The sequence below is a fragment of the Microtus oregoni genome, unplaced genomic scaffold (assembly GCF_018167655.1).
Source record: "Microtus oregoni isolate MIOR12 unplaced genomic scaffold, Mior012 000001F_ref0000356, whole genome shotgun sequence".
Lineage (NCBI taxonomy): Eukaryota > Metazoa > Chordata > Mammalia > Rodentia > Cricetidae > Microtus > Microtus oregoni.
Window position 1 is genome coordinate 75,980,538 of NW_024543060.1, and position 6,282 is coordinate 75,986,819.

Genomic DNA, 6,282 nt, shown 5'->3' on the forward strand with positions numbered 1-6,282 from the left:
TGAAAATAATAGATTTAGTAAATAACAAGTTATTTTTCCAACATGAGAATGTTTTAATACAAATAGAAGACGCTATCTATTAGAACAGAGATATCTGATTAGATATTAGAATAGGTATTAGGACAGTATCTTCTGATTTTAACTATATAGGTAACCATTTTGGCAAGTAGTTAATCATATTTTGCCTTCATTGAAGGTCATTAATATTATTAGTAAAATCATTGAATCTAATTTATATGCTTATGGATTGGTCTGTAAGCAAACCTGTGGGGTGTTTTCTTGATTAATGATTGATGGGAGAGGGCTCATCCCTTTGTGGGCAGTGTAATTCATAGACAAGCGGTCTTGGATGGTACAAAAAAATAGGCCAAGCAAGCTACGGAGAGTAAACCAAGGAGCAGTGAACACTGGTTCTTGGCCTCTGCTTCAGTTCCTGCTTCTAGGTTCCTGCCTTGAGTTTCTGCCCTGACTTCCTTCAGTTATGGAGTAAGATGTAAGATTTATAGATGAAATAAATTTTGTAAGCTTACTATTGAATTTCAATATGAATTTATGTGTACATAATTAAAATGACTAAAACATATACTTTATTAAATTATTGTGAGAATATACATTTTATTTTTTAGAACTTTAATTTTATTTCGTAAGAATTTCATACGTAAGTGTTACATTAACATAATTTCTATCTCCCCTTATCTACCCAATACCTCTCCTGCTTCCACTCCCCCTCAAATTTATGACTTGTTCTTTAGATTGTTACATATATATGTTCATATATACAAATATATGTATATACATACAGCCTGTGGATTTCATTTAGTGGTGCTCATACGTATCTATATTTAGGGCTTACATAACTTACCAGGGGCTCATCCATGGAGAAAGCTAATTAATCCTCTTAGCAGCCATTAATTGCCTGCAGCTCCTCATTTTATGACATTGAAATGCCAACTAGTGCCATTGTGTAGAACAGTGACTAAATTGTTACAATTTCATGTGTGTAAGCCCCTTTCACATATAGAAGACATATCTTCTAATAAACTTTCTGGTCCTCTGTCTTTTACAATAGTTCCTCCCCCTTTTTCATGATGTGCCCTGAGTCTTAGGTGTAGCAGTTGAATTGTTGATGTACCAACTGGGGATGGGCACCCCAAATCCAGTGGTCATCTGTATTTTAATGTGTAGTGTGGAAGGACGATGTCAGAAATAGAGTAGGACCAATGTGTGTGGATGACTCAGGACTCAGGCTTGGTGTGTCTCCACTAACTGAATACAGTCCTATGTATGATGACCTACTCCATTTTCTTTCCTTTGCTTATTAAGGATTACTCCCTAATTTCACTTTTTCCTTATGGGTTTCCATAAGTGCTTTGCCTTGGTTGATTCATCTCATCCTGCTCTCTACTCCTCTCACTGATATCTCTTCCCCCATTGCATTTTTGCCTCTGGATTCCCTCTTTCTTTTATGCTTCACTGTATTTCTCATACACTCCCCTTGCACACACTATTGCTTCAGTCACATGGGCCTTTTTACAGTTCCCAGGCCATGTCTCCTTCTCATGCTTACCCACACCTGAATACACATTTACTAGGCTAAGATCTGTACATGAGATGGAGCATACAACATCCATATGTACTTCCTTGTTCAAAATAGTAGTGCTTGTTCCTGAATATACATTTACTAGGCTAGGATCTATACATGAGATAGAACAAACAACATTCATATGTATTTCCTTGTTCAAAATAACGTGTATTTCCCTTTCCAAAATAGTAGTCTAGTTGCACCCATTTTCCTGCAAATTTTACAATGTTATTTTTTTTTACAACTAAATAAAATTCCATGTTGCATACATGCCACATTTTCATTATTAATTCATCTGTTGATGGATACATAGGCTGACTTCATTTCCTTGCTATTGTGAAAGCAGTCACAGCAAATATAGGTGTACAAGGGTCTCTGGAGTGGATATAGGCTTCTTTAAAAGTGGTTTAAATACTATCCTGAAAACCAGAGTCCTAGTAAAATTCAATGTTACAGAAAGTGCCTGATGTGAATACTGAACCAATTTTCAAAGGCGCATGGAAAAATGAAGAGAATATGGGGCCCAAACCAAGACGGATCCAGTTTTGAATGTGTTCCATTTTATTGTCTGACTGTGAGCTATCAAAGTAGAGATATTTAAAAGGAATTTAGAAAATGCCTCTGTATCAAAGAGAAACCTTGGCTTATGATAAATGCTTGTAAAACATTATGAAACCGTGTTTGAAATCATGGAACTGAATAAAATTGATGATGAAGAAAGTGTAAATTAAGTGAGACAAGGGAAGAATGATAGATTCTGTGGTTATTTCTAGTGAGATAATCACTCCAAAAAGAAATAGGAGACAAGGTTAGTAAAAAGTACAGGAGGCAAATGCTGTAAAAAAAAAATAGGAGGAGACCCAGATCACCCTAGGAAACCAGATAGGTAAAAATTGGACCAAGTTCTTTGGATTGAGCATCAGCAATTTATTTATTCAAGTGGTTAAGGAAAATTCAGAAAAATGATGATTGCAGACAAGAAGTCGTAATGACTCGAGGAGATTATAGAAGAGGCTTAAGTGGAAATACCGACTTTCCAATAAATATGACTGCTAATAGCATCAGAGGAAGAGGCAAGCTGCGGAGAGATAATAGCAGTTTTTGTCTTGATAGCCAATACAGCTCTAAGGAGCTAGTCCCTGATTCTTCTGAAATATGAGGCAAAGTTTCTGCCTATGTGCATAAGTGCACTGCTTTGGGATGTATAGTACTGTTACTATGTGATATGTTAACACAATAAAAAAATAACTACAGCTGTGTATATATAATATTGATTAGTGTTATACACTGTGTGTACATTGATAAAACATGCAAGGACCTGAGTCTATACACAACAAATGCATATTATTATAAGATTATTGTAATTACATATTATTGTTATAAGGATGACAAATATTTTTCTTTATCATAATATATATTTTGTCATGTATTACTATTACTTATTGGTATTTAATCCACCCTGAAGAACACAAAAATAACAATCTAATTCCACATTCGCTGTACACCCTGCTGTGTGTAGAGTAGTCTTCTGTTCTGTATTGGCCTAAGCCCGTTCATATTTGTTGCTCATGAAGTGTAAACAGAAGTTGTCGTGTTCTGTCCTCCAAGAAATATGAAACATTTTTTTATAATTTGCCAGGTTCTTTTCTCCCTGCCACATATTCAAAAGAGATGACAGCTTGAAGACAGAACGGGACATGCTACATATTCCTTACATCCACAACTTATCAAGTAGTTGTGCACAATGATAGCTTTGAAACTGGCAGCATTTTCAGGATTTTGTAGCTTAGCTATTGTACAGAAAGCACTACACTGAGAATTTTAGTGGAAAAGGTAAATACAGGATGAAAGAAAAACAAACCATATATGCATATATATGTAAACATTAGATGATAGATAAATAGACAGACAGACAGATAGATAGATGATAGATAGACAACAGATAGATAGATAGATAGATAGATAGATAGATAGATAGATGATAGACAGATGATAGATAGATAGATAGATAGATAGATAGATAGATAGATAGATATTGTGTGAAAAGATAGATAAAGATGTAATGTAAGATAGATAAAGCTTCAGGTCTTAGCCTATAAGGAGGAAACAAAGGGATGCCACAAAGTCATTTAAGCTTAAAAAATCTAAAAATATGATTGAGTGAAATTTTGTGCCAACCAAGTGAATAATGATTGTAAAAGAAACACACATGAATTTGAATTTAAGTGTAACAAAATGTTGAATATACAAACTGATAGCATGTATTTGGGACTTTGTAGAAATGGAGAAATAATTAGCATCCAAAAAGGTCATGTGCTAAGAATGATGATTAAATATCTATGGAGAGGGAGAGGCCTTGGAACTCAGTCCTGTATGAGAAGTTGTGGTGATTTGAATAGATATGGCCCCCATAGTTGCCTGCCTTCAAATGCTTGCTCGATAGGGCGTGGCACAATTAGGAGTGAGGCCTCATTGCAGTAGGCGTGGCTTTGTTGAGCGAAAACAATAATAGATGATCGAAGGTTCAGATTCCATATCCTCCATTTCTGAGAGTCCTAGCTAGGGTCACATTTGTAGAGGTCTGGGAGTTTTCATTGCCCTAGGTTTCTACCTCCCAAAGTGCCTCCATATTCCAATTTTTTTCTCCTTATACATTCTCCCTCCACCTGTCCCCATCCCCGCCAGCCCACAGTCCACCTACAGCATTTTTTTTTCAATTAAAAAATAGGAAGGATGTTCTAGGTACTAACACAAAACACCGGTAAAAAGATTATCAGCTTTCAGATTATTAAATTTTTCTAAGAGGGAACAAATTTTAGTGAGAGAACAAAGTTGAAAGATATTTGCAACCAACCACCCAAACTCACCATTTATTAAATTGCATACTAAAATAAGGAGCAAGGAAAGGAAATAGAGATTCAAGATGACGTCTGATGGCTAAGAATTGGACATGTAGCCCAATAATCATTTTTCTGACTAGATCACTTCCTCCTTACTCAGGTTTTATTCATGAATATTTTTTATCTTTTCCTAGATACTACGTTAAAAATTCATAACATGATAACCCTTTCCTTTAATGCTGATGGCAACAGCAATAAACAAAAGACAAGATTATTATTGTCATAGATCTTAAATTCTTTGTTCATTGATTCCAAAATATATGTTACTGATTTCCTTTCGTGACAGTCCATCAATGCACTGGGAGCCTGCATACACATATGAATCTCTATTCAACAGTGCAGTAGTCTGAGGACAGTGAGCTTTGTGGTGTGTGTGTGTGTGTGTGTGTGTGTGTGTGTGTGTGTGTCTATGTAGATGTATAGAAATGAGAGAGAGAGAGAGAGAGAGAGAGAGAGAGAGAGAGAGAGAGAGAAGCAGTTAACAAGGTGGAAAGACACACTGGAGAAGACCCTAAATTTGATCTCTGATAGTCAAATGTACATATAACACATGTGTATCCATATCCTCAAGTACATTTACATACACATACAAATATCCATACTTGTGGCACACACATACATATACAAATTGTAATTTAAAAATAGTTTTAAAAATATTTCAGGTCTTATTTCTAGTTTCATTATGAAGTATGATGGACAAAGATTAAAATTGTGAGTATTTTTAATTTTTGGCCTGAGTCTCTTGATATTAATTAAATATGTCTACAAAGCTGTTGTTCCTCTCTAACATCAGTGGATACATTTTTTAGCAACTGTTTAATAGCTTTCTTTCAATTTTAAGTGAACTGTCTTTGGAATTAGCAAAATTAAATATCAGTCAATCAATGCCATAGTTTGATCATTAAAATTCAATTAGAATGAACTTCTTGAGCACATAATATTTACCTTTTAACACAATTTACTGGCTGTCTCTCAACATAAAATACTTTCAAAAATTACAATTATGTCATGCGAATGAACAAGCAAGTTTGTAGACATACTGATATTCCTATATCTCTGTTTAAATGTCTTTCTTTTGCCTCAAAGCCAATGTAGCTAAAATAAAATTTATGCCTTTCCTTCCATGGATGACTCTCCAAAGATGATCCTTCTGTATGAACTCTCCATCATCTCAATTACTAAGATTTGTCATTAAGATCCCCACTTAATTCTAAATTTCCCTTATAAATAGTGTAATGCAGTACTTGGTGAATTTTAACTGCAAGATACCATTGTTTTTGTCTCTTTTATTCTACTAAAACTTGGTGTTTCATATCTTATTGCTGTAAGAGTCATTTATTTGGTGCTGAGGGGATTCTTCTGCTAAGGGATCTTGCAGCGCAAGCCCAGAAACCTGATTTTGGATCTCCATAACCCAGGCAAAACCCAGGAGTAGCAGTGTTGTAGGTAGAGAGGCAGGGGCGGGGAGGGGGGGGTCACAGGTAAATCCACTGTAGTCTTGGTGGTCACCAGTGTGGCCAAACTGGAAAACTTCACTTTCAGTGGGAGACCATGTCTCATAAAACAAAATGGAGGACAATTGAGGAAGAAACGTTTATTACTGTTTGCCGTATATATGCAAACATGTATGTGTGTGTGCCCTTGCATGCATATACTAAATACATTTAAACATACTTGGACTAAACAATATTGTTAAACAATAAACAACTAAACTAATGCTGTTTATTGACTGTGAAGGCAAAGAAAAGGTACACCATTGTGGTACATTGCTGCAATTCACAATAACTTTAGCATAGAAAG